This window comes from Heloderma suspectum, chromosome 3 (assembly GCF_057233095.1).
Source record: "Heloderma suspectum isolate Gila_16-S chromosome 3, 16-S_ref, whole genome shotgun sequence".
Lineage (NCBI taxonomy): Eukaryota > Metazoa > Chordata > Lepidosauria > Squamata > Helodermatidae > Heloderma > Heloderma suspectum.
In genome coordinates, this window is record NC_139460.1 from 52,564,193 (window position 1) to 52,581,042 (window position 16,850).

Consider the following 16,850-nt stretch of genomic DNA (forward strand, 5'->3'; position numbering starts at 1 on the left):
GTCGCAAATATAAAGAGAAGGCCTGGAAATCTCATAGATGCATAGAGATTGCATATGTATCTTTATTGTATCATTATTGGACAGGTATGGAGTAGCAGCCGCTACTCCATTTGCATGGCTGCCTTTACCGTGATAGGCTATGTAAATACTTATGTAACCTATCACAGCAAAGAGAAGGGGCACAAATGGCATAGTGGCTGCCATTTGTATCCCTGCTCTTTGCTGTGATAGGCTATGTAAATACTTACGTAGCCTATCACGGCTGCAAGAATGCAAATGGCAGCCGCAGCAGGCTGGCCATGGTTGGCTGGGAGACCAGCCAGAGCTGCTCCCACTGCTAGAGCTGCTGCCGCATAGACCCCAGGTAAGTTCCGTCCCGGGGGGATTCCACGGGATGGGGGGGCATGGGAGGACATTCTGCCAGGGATTCCGGGGGGCTGGATTCTAAAGAATCTGGCCTGACTGGAATCCATGGCGGAATTCTCTGACATCCCTAGAAGTATCACTGTTTTGCTTTTGTTTGTGTACTTTTTGCATGTGCTATGAGTGACATGGCATTGTTGCTGGGGGTGGAGGAGAAATTTATTCATTTCGAACCCTGATTTCACACTTCTGAATTAATACACAAGACGAAACTATTATCCTTCAAAATTCTAGGGATGTCAGAGAATTCTGCCACGGATCCCAGGGAAGCTGAATTCCAGTGAATTTGGCCCCCTGGAATCTGTGGCGGAACGGAGCAACCTGCCCCACCAGCCCACGAAAGCCCTGCGAAATGGAGCCTGCCTGGCTGCGGCTCCAGCTCTGGCAGCAGCTCTGGTGGTGGCAGCTCTGATGGCAGCTCTGGAGGTGGTGGCGGCTCCAGCCGCTGCCAGGCTGCAGCCTCAAATGGCGGCCACTACACCGGCCACCATTTTTGTCCCTTCGCTGAGCCGTGATCGGTTACGTAAATATTTACATAGCCTATCACGGCAAAAGCGGGGATGTAAATGGTGCAGCAAACGCCATTTGCAGCCCTGTTCTTTGCCATGAAAGGCTACGTAAATATTTACATAGCCTATCATGGTTCAATGAAGGGACGCAAATGGCGGCCACTACACCGGCCACCATTTGCGTCCGCAGACCTGCTGCAGCTGGATGTCCAACTGCGGATGCACCTGGCTTGCGGCTCTGCGGAGTCGCTGCAGAGTGGAGCCGGCTGGGGAGGATTCCAGGGGGAGGGAAGGAGCGCCTCCCCCCCCATGGATGCCACTTACAAAACAGGTAAGTGGTTTTGTACATCCCTACAAAATTCACACTTCTCCAAAGTTTGCAATGGAGTTATCCAATCAAAAAAAATACATACATGCATATCTTAGGAGAAAATACACACACACACACACACACACATGTATATTAGTGAAAATCACATCCAAAAATTCATTAAATTAGGGAAACTGCTCTTAAAATTGTGCACATTAGGAAAATCATCATCATCATCATCATCATCATCATCATATCCCTCCTTTTTCCCAATACTGGGACTCAAGGCGGCTTTACAATGTTGAAACATATACCATTAAAACCTATAAATATAAATATAAACGCAAGTGTACAAAAGTTAAAATATAATTAAATCATCAATATTAAAATTGTATAAAATATCAAAACATTAAAAGACAACAAGAAAAATAGTATGCATCTGTCATATTTTAACAGGTCCAGACCAGTTATCCCCAAAGGCCTGCTGGAACAAAAAACTTTTTACATGCCTATGAAAGCAAATCAAGGAGGATGCCACTCTCACCTCCCTTGGAAGGGAGTTCCAGAGCCTTGGGGCAGCCACCAAGAAGGCCCTCTCCCTCGTTCCCACCAGGCATGCCTGAGATGGTGGTGGGACAGCAAGAAGGGCTTTCCCTGAAGATCTCAGGGCATGAATAGGCTCATAGGGGGGAATACGGTCTTTCAGATAACCTGGACCCGAGCCATATAGGGCTTTATAGGACATAGGGATGGGGGAGAATTTCTCCCCGAAACTTCGGGGGGCCGAGTGCCAACGCATTCGGTCCTCTGAAGGTTGTTCGGGGAGAAATTCTCCGCCCCCCTGCCCCCCCCCCCGGGATGGGACTTACCTTTCACGAATGTCCCTCCTGGCAGCAGGTCCCGGCGGCGGTTCGGCAGGTTCATGACGATTAACGTAGCCTATCACGGCTGACTTTGCAGATCTAGCCATGATAGACTACGTTAATCGTTACGTAGCCTATCACAGGGGCATGTTTTTTTTCTTTTGAAGTTCGCAGCCGGGGAGACGGGGCACTTCTCCCCGGCCTGAATTTCGGCCGGGCGAGGTGGGAAGCCTCCCCCCCGCCTGAAATTTGGGGGGAGCAGCGAAGCGCCTCCCCCCCACCGCGAAGCAAGCTGCGAGACCAGGTAAGTGACTTTCGTGCATCCCTAATAGGACATGACCAGCACTTTGAAGTGTGCCCAGAAACAGACTGGGAGCCAGTGAAGCTGTGTTAACAGGGGAGTTGTGTGCTCCCTGTAACCAGCCCCAGTCAGCAGTCTGGCAGCAGCTCTTTGGACCAGCTCTTTGGTGCTCCATCCCTCCCCCCGGAATCCTTGAAGGGGGGGAGGCGCTCCGTCCCTCCCCCCAGAGTTCTGCCCGGCTGGCTCTGCTCCATGGGGATTCTGCAGAGCCGCTGGCCAGGATCTCTTCTTGATCATCCCAGAGTGCAGGACACGGAATAATGGGCTCAAGTGACAGGAAGCCAGATTCTGGCTGAACATCAGGAAAAGCTTCCTGACTGTTAGAGCAATACGACAATGGAACCAATTACCTTGGGAGATAGTGGGCTCTCCCACACTGGAGGCGTTCAAGACGAGGCTGGACAGCCATCTGTCAGGGATGCTCTGACTTGGATTCCTGCATTGAGCAGGGGGTTGGACTTGATGGCCTTGTAGGCCCCTTCCAACCGTACTGTTCTATGATTCTATGATTCTATGTGCTACTGTGGCCAAGTCAGACATCTCAAGGAATGGGCACTGTTGGTGCACTAGCTTTAACTGTGCAAATGCACTCCTGTACGAAAGTCACTTACCTTTCATGGATTACGTATATGGTGGTGGGGGGAGGCATTCCGTCTTCCCCCTGGAATCCTCGATGGGGGGGAAGGCAATCCATTCCTCCCCCCCGGAATCCTCCACGGCCAGCTGTGCTCCGCGACAGCTCCGCGGAGCAGCCGGCCAGGCCCAGCCAGTCCAGAGCCATCTGCAGGTGGATTTCTGGCTGTGGAGGGCTCTGGGAAAAAACAACAACAACCGCATATGCAAATGGCGGCGGCTACGGCCGCCGCCATTTGCATTCCTTAGTTTGGGCCGTCTTAGTCTACGTAAATATTTACGTAGACCAAGACAGCAAAATTAAGGGGAACGCAAATAGCGTAGCTGACGCTATTTGCATTCCCCTTATTTTTGCTGTCTTAGTCTACGTAAATATTTACGTAGACTAAGACGGCCCAACATAAAATATTTATGTAGACTAAGACGCCATTTGCATATGCCTTTTTTTTTTAACCCAGTTGTTTTAGGCTACGTAAGTTTTTACATAGCTTAAAATGTCTGGGTAAAAAAAAAAAAAAGGCGTATGCAAATGGCGGCGGCCATAGCCACCGCCATTTGCGTAAGCGTTTTTTTGGGTTTTTTTACCCAGACGTTTTAGGCTACATAAAAACTTACGTAGCCTATCACGTCTCTGTAAAAAAACAAAACAAAACTGCAAATGGCGGTGTCGGCAGCCAGTCGGAAGACCATCCGCCGCCGCCAAAGCCTCCGCCGGAGCCGCTGCCAGAGCCACCGCCGAAGTCGCCACTGTCCGGAAGATCCGCCCCAGGTAAGTCTCATCCCGGGGGTGTTCCGCGGGGTGGTGGGGGGGTGGCAGGCCATTCCACCACAGATTTCGGGGGGCCAAATGCACTGGCATTCGGCTTCACCGTGATCCGTGGCGGAATTCTCTCCCATCCCTATCTCTAATCCAGAAATACACCCAAGCTGCGAACCTGTGTCTTCAGGGGGAGTGTCACCCCAGCCAGCACAAGCTGAATCCCTATTCCCTATCTTTCAACTGACCAGGAGCACCTCTGTCTTGTCTGGATTAAGCTTCAATTTGCTTGCCCTTATCCGGTCCATTATTGCTGACAGAGACTGCTTCTGCACCCCAACAGGTTCCTTGGAATTAGATGGAAAGGAAAAGTAGAGTTGGGTGTCATCAGCATACTGGTGACACCGAACCCCAAAACTCCGGACAACCTCTCCCAGTGGTTTCATGTATATGTTAAATAGCATGGGGGACAAAACAGAACCCTGAGGGACTCCACAAGCCATTGGCCAGGGAGTCGAACAGTAGTCCCCCAGCACCTCCCTCTGGGTCCACCTCTCCAAGAAGGAATGGAGCCACTGCAAAACAGGGCCTCCAAGTCTAGGGATGGTGGAGAAATCCACCACGGACTCCAATGAGGCTGGATTCTTTAGAACTACCCCCTCCAAATCCCCCCAGATGGACCCTACCTGCCGCCGGCCGGTCCGGTCCGTCCACTGCAATCCGCTGCTCTGGTCTGCAGCCCCGAATGTTGTCCAGCATAGCGGATGCCATTTGCATCCCTGCTTTAGCCATGATAAGCTATGTAAATGTTTATGTAGCCTATCACGGCTAAAGCAGGGATGCAAATGGAGTAGTGGACGCCATTTGTGTCCCTGCTCTTTGCCGTGATAGGCTACATAAATATTTATATAGCCTATTATGGCTAAAGAAGGGATGCAAATGGCATCCCCTATGCCTGACGCCATTTGCGGCCGCAGCCCAGCAGTGGACGGAAGTCTGGCTGCAGATGGCCCCTGCCAGCAGCTCCACGGACTCGCCATGGAGCAGAGCCGGACAGGGAGGATTCCGGGGGGGACGGGCTGATCGCCTCCCACCCTGCGGACACCCCCCGGAACCTGGATTTTGTATCCCTAGGTATTTTGTATCCCTATCCAAGTCCCATCCTAGTGAGGCAGCCCAGAAGGATACCATGGTCGATGGTATTGAAAGCCGCTGAGAGGTCCAGCAGAACCAACAGGGACACGCTCCCCCTGTCTAGTTCCCAGCATAGGTCATCCACCAAGGTGGTCAAAGCTGTTTCTGTCCCATAACTGGGTCTGAAGCTAGATTGAAATTGATCTAGATAATCTGTCTCATCCAGGAATCCCTGGAGTTGGGAGGCCACCACGCACTCCACACGTGCCCAGAAATGGAATATTGGAGACTGGCCGATAATTATCCAGTATGGTGGGGTTCAGGGAGGGCTTTTTTAACAAAGGTCTCACCACCACCTCCTTTAGGCAGGCTGGAACTCTGCCTTGCCTAAGGGAGGTATTAACCACTCCCCTTACCCACTCAGCCAGTCCACCTCTGGCTGAGTTTATGAGCCAGGAAGGGCAAGGATCTAGAACATGCTTGGAGGCTCTCACTTCTCCCAGGATCCTGTCCACAACCTCAGGCTGTATGAATTGAAAAGTATCCAACAACACTGGACAAGCAGGGGCCAATGTTACATCCACTGGGTCTGTATCAACTATAGTGTCCAAGTCAGAGGGGATCCAAGCGATTTTGTCTGCAAAGTGCTGAGCAAATTGTTCACAGTGGGCTGTTGAGAGGTTTAAATTATCCTCCTGCAGGCTGGTGTGTAAAAGACCCCTAACCACTCGGAACAGCTCTGCTGGATGGCTCTTTGCAGATGCAATAGTGGCAGAAAAAAATATTTCCTTTGCTGCCCGTATTGCAACAGAGTAGGCCTTCAAATAGGCTCTAGCCTGTGTTCAATCGGATTCACTCCGATTTTTTTGCCAATGTCGTTCTAGTCGTCTTCTCACTCGTTTCATCACCGCCAGCTCCCTAGAAGCTGGTGCGGCTCCACTTCGTGACAGAGGACACTCAGGAGTGATTGTGTCCATGGCCCTGGTCATTTCTCCATTCCAGAAATCGGCCAGGGCTTCAACAGAATTTCCTGCAAAGGTCTGCTCATGCAGGATCAAGTCCTGGATAGCAGTTGTTTTACCATGCACCGACCTGTAGGGGTGTATGGATTCCCCACAGTCTGTTCCGGTGGGGAATCTGTGGGGGGGGAGTTGATCTGTTCCTCCCCCCCTGGAATCTTCCAGAGCAGCTCCACTCTGCTAGGATTCCGGGGGTGGGGGTGGGAACTGGCTTGGGGGCCGCTTACCTTCCCTCCTGCCAGCCAGAGCCATTTGCTTCCTCCCTGTCCCCGCCAATTGCTATGTCTTAGAAAAAAAAAATGGTGATCAGCAGGATGTGCCCATAGACTTAGATGCAAATAGAGTCACGAATCTTGCATCTAAGTCCATGTGTCCATAGGCTTATATGCAAGATTCATGGCTCTATTTTGCATATAAGTCTATGGGCACATCCTGCTGATTGCCATTTTTTATTTTTAAAATAGAGCCGGGAATCTTGCATATAAGCCTGAGGCTTATATAAACCTTCCAAACAATCCGGCCTCATTTGAATCAGCAGTGGATTTTTCTGACAGATCCCTACTGACCTGGCATTCAGCAGCAGCAGTTTCAACCCAGGGGGTCTGTTGCCAGGGCCATCCAGGTTATTTGAGTTGGGGGACAGTTTAGGGTCAGTTGTTACACACTCTGCCTTTAGAGTGTGACTGTCTCCCCCCTCTGTCTAGTACAGGCAGTTGTATCGCCCCTGCAGTGGGCGTTGAACTCTTAGGTTAGAGGTGCCAATAGGGATGTACGAAACACTTATCTGGCTCTGCGCCAGGCAATCTGTGGGGGGGGGGAGGCGCTCCGTCCCTCCCCCTGGAATCCTCCCCAGCCGGCTCCACTCCACGGTGACTCCATTTGCACCCCTGTCTTTTGCCGTCTTAGGCTACGTAAATATATATGTAACCTATCACGGAAAAAGACACGGACACAAATGGGGGCGGCTATGACGGCCGCCATTTGCGTTCCTTCCTATTGCCGTGATAGGCTACTTATATATTTATGTAGCCTATCACATTCACAGCCTCTGCAGGGATGCAAATGGCATCCCTGAGTTAGCTGTGATAGGCTACGTAAATGCTTACGTAGCCTATCCTGGCATTCGTGGGGAGGCGAATGGCAGCCGCATCTGCGGCCGCCATTCTCAAAGCACCAGCGAACGGCAGCAGGTAAGCTCCGTTCTGCACGCATTTCGCACGGTGGGGAGGTGGGGGGCTTCACTCTGCCACGGATTCTGGGGGGGCAAATGCGCTGGCATTCAGCCTCCCTGGAATCCATGGCGAAATTCTCCGCCATCCCTAGGTGCCAAGGTAGTGTCAGATTCAATGGTTTACTTACAAGGATACTTCATTGAGTAACTTACAGCACACAGGCGTACCCAATGGTTGGATCAGACAGCTTCTCTGAACCACGAGCCATTGGGTCAAATGGGTTTTCTACCATACATGTTAGCCATGAGGCAGCACAACACTAGCAAGCGCCCCCTAGCATCCATTCTCAGCATAGACTAGCAGCACTTGGTTCTCAGCTAGGGATGGCGGAGAAGTCCTCCACAGACCCCAGTGAGGCCAGATACTTTTGAATCTGGCCTCCGGAGTCTGTGGTGGAATGGAGTACTTACTTCCGCCTACCTGAGGAATCCTCCCCAGCCAGATCCTCCTCGCTGCCGGCTTCAGAGCACCAGCGATACAGCTGCCATTGTCGTATCGCTGGCTGAGGCTGACTGACTCCGGACGCAAATGGTGTCCACTACGCCATTTGAGGCCGTAAAGCTCTTGGATTAAGCTAAATGCAGCTGTAAATGGCTGCATTTAGCTTAAACTAAAGGCTTTATGGCGCAAATGGTGTAGTGGATGCCATTTGCGTCCACAGTCAGTCAGCCTTAGCCAGCGATACGGCAATGGCAGCTGTATTGCTGGCGCTCCAGAGCTGGCCAGTGGCTCTGTGGAATCGCCACAGAGCAGAGCTGGCTGGCAAGGATTCTGGGGGGAGGGACAGGTTGCCTACCCCCAAGGGTGTATTCCCAAGAGGAGCAGCAGGTAGGGAATCTGCCCATCCCTATTCTCAGCACAGCCACCTGCAGCTCAGCATAAACACATAGCTTCACTTCTCAGGCATGGCCTGATAAGGCTTTCTACTCATTAGTAAGGAATGCGCTGAGAGGGCTGTTATCGGCCTTTTGACTCATCTGCACATGCTCAGAGGCTTACTAGCAAGGGAATTGCACTAATAATGAACTTCAGCAAGCATTATGGATCTCTAGGCCCCTCTAACACTACAAATGACTTGGCTACACTCCTGGGGCCAATACAGCAGTCCAGCAGGCCACACTGAGACAAACAGTCCCCTTCCCTCCTTTTAAGCAGGGGGACAGGCCCTGGCCCTTGTGTTCCCCCAAAGTGGCTCCCCCAAAGGGGTGACCCCCTTTGGTGTTGCCCCCTTCAGTGGTGACACCTGCCGGCAGCGGTTCCACCCCCAACGGGGCTTGGGTTTTATGCCCCAGCTCCCACAGGTGTTGCTGCTGGGGGTGGGGTGGTGCTTGGCTGGACCTGGGTCTGCAAGGAGGCAGAGTAGAAGTCCCTGAGGTGGAGGTAGAGCTCCAGCAAGGCAACAGCAGCAGGAGCACCGGAACCCACCTGCCTTGCAACACTGAAGGGCTTCCTCTCCTTGCAGCAACGATGGAAGCAATTTGATGAGCTTCTACTGGACTTTAAAAACATGGCTGTTCAGGCGGGCATTTGGGGTGGGTTAGGGTTTTTTAGAGCAGCGTTGTTCTGTTATGTTGTTTTGTTCAGTTGATTATGTAAATTCGTTGTATTTCATGTTGTTATTCATATTGTACGCCACCTAGAGTAGCCAGGTAACTGGCCAGATGGGCAGCAAATAAATAAATAAGTACTTGTGGAGGATGACTGTGAGAAGAGAGCCTCCTGTGTCCATGGAGGCTCTCCACGCAATTAAGAACCCTGGATAATCAGCCCCCATGGATACAGGAGGCTCTCTTCTTCACAAAGTTGCCATCTGCCCATACAGTGTGTTGAGAGTGGGAATGGAGAGGCTGGGGCTAGTGTGCTCCCTCCCCCCTCACATGCTTAAACACAATTAGAGAATTCCTGAATAGGCTTCTCTGACACACTTAGAGAACACCTGAATAGGGTTAAATAAGCAAAGGCATGTCAGGAACCTCTTACAGAATGGAAAGTTTGCCTCCCCCACACACAGCAACTCTCCCAGACAGAAGTTCACATGGAGATCTTAGTATCACAATACAAGATTAAAAGCTACACCAGACTACATTTAAAACATTTACTGCCACCAACCTTCTGACGATAGAACACCTCTGCCGTTTGTGAAACAATGACCCCCCCCCCGAATCGTTGGACAGGATGTAGAATCCCATTTCAAGAAACACAGAAAATGTTACATCTATTTTCATAATGTATTACTTTCTAATAATGCATTCTCCATTGCAACATTATATCAATAATTTACCCATAAAAAGCTTTAATGAATGTAATTGTGTTGATCCACTTACCAGCCACTTTAGAATAATTTAAAGCCTGATTCCTGATGCACTGAAATTATTCAGAACTGTATATACTGGAAAATGCAACACCCTTTTTGCTCTGCACATACTAAAATGACATCTGCTCTGTTTTCATCTTTATTTTCAGATGCAAGATTATTTGACTATTTCATTTCTTATCCTGTCAAATAGTACTGTCAAAATCAGAGGGGAAATGTATTCATCTTCAAACGACTGCAGACTCAAAGTTGCAAAACCTGCACACATCATTTTACTGAACTTAGTTATAAGACTAAAAAAACACAAAGCCCTAGAAAAGAAATCATAATCTCCCTGACCTTTTTAATGCCCTTTTGTTATATGATATTAACAAAAAATAATACTTGCAATCCCTGTGATTTGATAAATGCTGATGTAAGTGCTATGGTCCATGGGGTCACGAAGAGTTGGACACGACTGAACAACTGAACAACAACAAAGTTTCCTTTATTTTGAGCTCAATTTTTGCTACTTTCATTGCCCTTATACTTAAGTTTTCTGAAATCTAAGTTGCTATATTAACATTTTGGGCACAGTCTAGTCAAAATTTGGCACCTTCAGTCCCTATGATTTTAATTGGATGGAGTTAAATACATGCTTAATGCTCCTGTTGAAAACCATGGAACTTGAAAAAGTTCTTTAACTTGTAATTTTGTTTGTACCCCAACCCCCAGGGCTTAGGAAACATAACATTTTACATTCTAAACCTTCCAAATGTAGAACATCAATCCTCCAAAACAATATCCAGCCCAAAATAATTGGGGAAGCATGTGCTGAATCTTCAAGGGAAAATAATTCCCTACCAAGGGAAGCAGCTACTGAGAACAATTCACATATGAACACAAATGGCATAGTTAGGATGGTGTCCTCCTTGGGTCTTTGAGGTGCCAGTAGGATCAGAAAAACAAGGTGGAAGCTGGGGTCTGATGGGAGTGACTGTTCCTTATAATAAGAAACATAAAACTGGCTCACTAGCTTATTTGTGCTCTTTATACTTTAGAGGTCTAATGCCACAGCTGAACCAGCATCACTGAGGGGAGAGGATGAAATGAAAAGGCAGAACGGAACTCAACCTGAGCCCTCTTCAAGCATTTAGTAAGAATGCAGGAAGGGGCTGTCATGCACAAGAGGGCTATCCCCACCCCCTAGGCTCTGAGGCACCACTTACCCTGGGCGGATTGGGATCAGTTTGAAAGGGCCCTAGGCACATATGGATGCAGGCATGTTTGGTTCTGTCCATTGGGATGCATATATTTTGATGCATGCAGGGTCCCATCCAGACTGATGCCGATTATTGCAGCGCTGAAAATTTCTCCCACTTTTTTTTTCAACCATTCTCATGCAATCTGATAGAAGATAAATTGCTTTCAAAAAGAAATTCAATGGTGAAGGAATTCAGATAAATTCTCATTGGGTTCCTTGGGCTTACTTTACTTAGGAGGTGGCTGAGGCGGGAGTATAAGTGACCTGTTTTTCATTGTACCATCATTCCTCTGGCTGCCTGTAGCCTCCTCAGCGTCCTACACTTCAATTAAAGCCCAGTTTAAGGTACCATGAGATAATTCCTCCCATAGGGCTTTTTCAGATCAGGATGTGCAGGCAGCCTGGGAAGTTAACTGTGATTGATTAGGTATGCTCAAAAACACAAAAATATAAATTCTAAAACATCCTGAGTGAGGCAGAACAATGGAAGCCTCTTTCATGGGAGGAGAAAACTTCAGGAAATTGGAGGACTGATTTTGGCAGAGCACTAACTCCACCTCATCCCTTGAGCTGGAAAGAACACTGCCCCCACCTGCATTGTGGTGGATGCAAACTGGGGCCCAGCCTGCCAAGGTTGATGCTGCTGCAGCATGAAAACCCCCAAAACCCTTACCAAAGGAGAAAGCAGATGTGCTTAGGGATGGCGGAGAATTCCGCTGCGGACTCAAATGAGGCTGGATTCTTTGGAATCTGGTCTCCAGAATCTGCGGCAGAATGACACCACTCACCTCCCCTTCCTGAGGATGCCCCACAGACCAGCACTCCTGCTCCGGATCCTCAGCGATATGGCAATGGCAGCCGCCATTACCGTTTCGCTTGGAGAAAGACAGCCGCAAATGGCGTAATGGACGCCACTTGCAGCTGTAAAGCCCTGAGTTTTACCTAAGTGCAGCCATTTACAGCTCTATTTATATAAAACTCAAGCCTTTATGGCCGCAAGTGGCATCCATTATGCCATTTGCGGCTGTCTTTCTTCAAGTGGAACGGTAATGGCGGCAACCATTGCCTTATCAGCTGCGGTATGGAGCTGGAGTGTGGCTCCATGGAATCCAGCAGATGCGGAGCTACTCTGGAGCATTCCAGGGGGGAGGAACAGATCACCTCTCTTCCCTGCAGACCCCTCCCCCCGGAATGAAAGGTAGGGGTTCTGTACATCCCTAGCTGTGCTACAAGTAGGGGTGGACGAAAGTCACTTACCTGTCCTTGAAGGACGTTCGCGGTGGGGGGGAGGCGCTTCGCTGGTCCCCCCGTGAAGTTCAGGCCGGGGGGGGAGGCTTCCCGCCTCGGCCCGGCCAAAATTCAGGCCGGGGAGGAGGCATCCCTCCTCGCCCGGCGGCCAACGCGAAATTTTTTTTTTTTTAAAAAAAACGCCCCCTGATAGGCTACGTGACGATTCACATAGCTTATCACGGCTAGATCTGCAAAGTCAGCCGTGATAGGCTACGTCAATCGTCACGTAGCCTATCACGGGTGACTTTAAAAAAAAAAAAAGCGCGTACGCTAATGGCGGCCCCCATAGGGAGCCGCCATTCGCGTTCCTTATTTAGTCGCTGTAGTCTACGTAAACATTTACGTAGACTACAGCGACCAAATAAGGAAGGGGAATGGCGGCTCCCTATGGGGGCCGCCATTATCCGTACACACTTTTTTTTTTTTTAAAAGTCACTCGTGATAGGCTACGTGACGATTGACGTAGCCTATCACGGCTGACTTTGCAAATCTAGCCATGATAGGCTACGTCAATCGTCACGTAGCCTATCAGGGGGCATTTTTTTTTTCTTTCATTGCAATGGCGGCGGTGGCAGCCGGTCGAAAGACCGGCTGCCACTCCCGCCTCGCTCGAACACCCGCCGAACTGCCGGCCGGACCAGCCACTGGGAGGGACAGTCGGTGAAGGTAAGTCCCGTCCTGGGGGGGTGTGGGGGGCGGGGGGGTTCGGAGGATTTCTCCCCGAAACTTGTTCAGGGGGCCGAACACGTTGGCGCTCGGCCCCCCGAAGTTTCGGGGAGAAATTCTCCGCCAACCCTAGCTACAAGACCCGCCAATGGGGAGCCCTACCTGGGAGAAACTGTTGAGAATTTCTCCTCCCCTGGAGAAATTCGGTGAAATTGTCTCCCAAATTTCTCTGCCCACAAGTAGGGTTGGCGGAGAATTTCTCCCCGAAACTTCGGGGGACTGAGCGCCAATGTGTTCGGCCCCCCGAAGAGGTTTTGGGGAGAAATTCTCCGCACCCCCCCGCCTCCGCACTCCCCCCGGGACGGGACTTACCTTTCCCGAATGTCCCTCCCGGAGGCGGGTCCCGGCGGCGGTTCGTCGGGTCTTCTTCAGGGGTGGGGGCGGCAGCCGATCTTTCGACCGGCTGCCGCCGCCGCCATTCCAATAAAACTAAAAAAAAAAACAAAACGCCCCCGTGATAGGCTACGTGACGATTAACGTAGCCTATCACGGCTAGATTTGCAAAGTCAGCCGTGATAGGCTACGTAAATCGTCACGTAGCCTATCATGGGTGACTTTAAAAAAAAAAAAAAGGGCATACGGCTAATGGCGGCCCCCATAGGGAGCCGCCATTCACATTCCTTATTTGGTCGCTGTTGTCTACATAAAGATTACGTAGACTACGGCAAAAATAAGGGCAACACTATTTTTTTACGTGATTTACGTGATTTTTTTACGTGATTTACGTAGCCTATCACGGCTGACTTTGCAGATCTAGCCGTGATAGGCTACGTTAATCGTCACGTAGCCTATCACGGGGGCGTTTTTTTAAAAAAACTTTTTATTTTGCAGCTGGGCGAGGCGGGAAGCCTCCCCCCCGGCATGAATTTCAGCCGGGTGAGGTGGGAAGCCTCCCCCCCCGGCCTGAACTTTGGGGGGAGAGCAGCGAAGCGCCTCCCCCCCACCACGAAAAGCTGCGAGACCAGGTAAGTGCTTTCGTGCACTCCTACCCACAAGTAAGGTGGAGAATTTCAAGAGGCCATTTGCACACTGCTCTGGTTGATTTATTGTTTCCACGGCTATTAATGTTCACAGTGCTTTATAATTATTTGCATTTTTATCCCACACTGATATTTTAATAGTATATTTTAATGTGCTAATTGATTGTTGTTGATATGTAGTAAGCTGACCATGGAAATTAATCAATTAAAGAGTGGCATTAACTAATGGGCAAAGCAATGGATCCAATGGATGTTGGGGAGGAAAAACCTGCAGTGCACACACTTCCACTTCCAATTGTTACCAAATGTGATCCTTCAAGATAAGTGTACAGACTTGCACATGTCTAAAGGTTAAAAAGATTCATGAAAAGGGTATTTTAAACATTGGTAATAGTGTGTCTTTGGCAAAGAGGGGAACACAGAGCAATCTACATGCATATAAGCTTCTTCAGACAATGGAGAATATTTATAAAGAAGCACAAACAAGAATTAAGAATGTACAGTTATTACTGTGGGGAAAATAGCTTAGCAAAACAACTGCGATGTACATATACATTGTGTACATGTATGATTGCAGAGTGAGTGGGAACACCTGCCAAAGTTTTCTCCAGCCAACTGGAGCAGAGTGCTATCTCTGAGCCTTGAGACCTCCAGGCGTCGTGGAGACTTAAAAACTGCCCTGCTACAAGGCTGGGAAGACACAGGACTGGGGACTCTTAACTAGGGATGTATGAATTGGGTACCTTCCATGCTGCTTAACTTCCACAGTTTGTGTCCAGTGCTCCGTTCCGCTGTTCACAAGACACCAGAATTTTCCTCTCTTTTTTCCACTCTGAAAATTACGTAAATAAATCTGTCCTGACAAACGTAATCCCTGTGCCAAGCTGTCTCCATGAGTCTGCATAACTTCGGTAAGAATCACTATTTTTCATAAATATTTACATATTTTCCCCCTGTCCTGATGTGCAGTAATTTATTTCACCCAAAACACTTCCTCTTCCTTGTAGGGGCTTCCAAAAAGAAGGCTGTCTTAGGTGTGCCTGAGCGATAAACTATTTGTTTAAAGCAATACTGTTTTAAAGAAAGACAAAACCATTTAAAATAACCACGCTGGTCCTGGAGCTTAGCAGGGAAAATAATACATTGTAGGGATATCAGAGAATTCCACCACGGACTCCGCCGGAATCCATGGCAGAATGGCCTCCCCCCCCACCCTGTGGAATCCCCCTGGGACGGACCTACCTGGTGGCGGATGTGGTGGCGGCGGTGGCTCCAGCAGCAGTGGAGTTGGATGAAGCGGCAGCAGCGGCGGTGGCTCCGGCGCTGCCGGGCTGCTGTGGCTGCAAGTGGCGGCCATCTTAGCGGCCACCATTTGTGTCCCTATGCTAGCCCGTGATAGGCTACATATATATTTATGTAGCCTATCACGGGCTAGCATAGGGATGCAAATGGCATCCCCTATACAGGATGCCATTTGCATCCGCAGCAGCCCGGCAGTGGGTGGAGGCCCTGCTGCAGATCGGCCCGGCTGGCGGCTCCACGGACTGGCTGCGGAGCGGAGTCAGCTGGGCAGGATTCCGGGGGGGAGGACCGGGTCACCTGCCCCCCCATCGAGGATTCCGGCAGGAGGAAGGGATCGCCTCCCCCTACCCGTGGACCCCAGCAGAGCCAGGTAACTGGGGTTTTGTACACCCCCACTTTGTGCAGGGCTCCAGGACCTTTTTCTTTCTTTAAAACAGCATTGCTTTAAACAAATAGTTTATCTCTCAGGCACACCTAAGTAGGGATGTCAGAGAAATCCGCTGTGGATTCAAATGAGGCCGGATTCTTTGGAATCCAGCCTCAGGAATCCACAGCAGATCGGGACCACTTACCTCTGCTCCAGGAAGACTGGAGGCAGAAAGGCACTCGGCTGCTTCTGCCAGACAGAGCAGTTCACCTCCTCCCTGACCCTGCCAATGGCCTTTAAAAAAACTGTCTTTTTTTTTTTTAAAGGCAATCGGCGGGAGGGGGGTATTTGCCTATAGACTTATACACATATAGAGTCATGAATTTTGCTATAAGTCTATGTGTCCATAGGCTTATACGCAAGATTCACTGCTCTTTTTTGTCTATAAGTCTATGGACACATGAGATCAGCAGGATGTGCCCATAGACTTATACACAAAATAGAGCGGTGAATCTTGCGTATAAGCCTATGGACACATAGACTTAAATGTAAGATTTATGAGTCTATTTGCTTATATGTCTATGGGCACATCCCCCCCTGATCGCCATTTTTTTTTTAAAAAAAACTTTTTTTAAAATGCAATCGGCAGGGACAGGGAGGAGGTGAACAGGTCTGGCTGGCAGGAGGGAAGGTAAGTGCCCCCAAGCCAGTCCCCCCCCCAGAATCCGAGTGGAGTGGAACCACTCTGGAGGATTCCAGGGGGGAGGTATGGATCGCCTCCCCCCCCATGGATTCCCCACCGAAATAGATGGTGGGGAATCCATACACTCCTACACCTAAGACAGCCTTCTTTTGGGAAGCCCCTAGGAAGAGGAAGTGTTTTGACTGAAAGTAAACTCCCCAATGGAGAAGGAGGATTTCAATTTAAAAAGAACACCCACAAACAAGGCAGTAAGCCCAATTCATTTAAAAAAAACCTTACGTATTTATTATCGTAATATTACTATACTGCATTTTTATTTACGAAAATTCCGTGACTCCATGACAACAGAAAAGCCACATGACTTCTGGCTCTACAGGACCTTGTGGTGCCGTTCTGCAGAGGATTCCGTGGCACAGACTAATAGGATTGAATTCCCTTCAGTCTGTCTTCTCTTGCTTTTTGCTCTGCTTACATCCTGGTTCTCTATTGATTGTCTGTCTTATGTGAATGAGGTGTCCCTGAGTGAGAGCAGAGATCCTCTGACAACACAACAGCAGTTTTCCATATGTTATTGTTGCCCACCCTTGGTGAGAGACAGAGGATAGAAGCTTCATATCCTAGAACTGCTTCTCTGTCCAGAGTGGAAGCCTGTGGTAATCAGAAGTGGAGCTTCCCCTGGGTGAG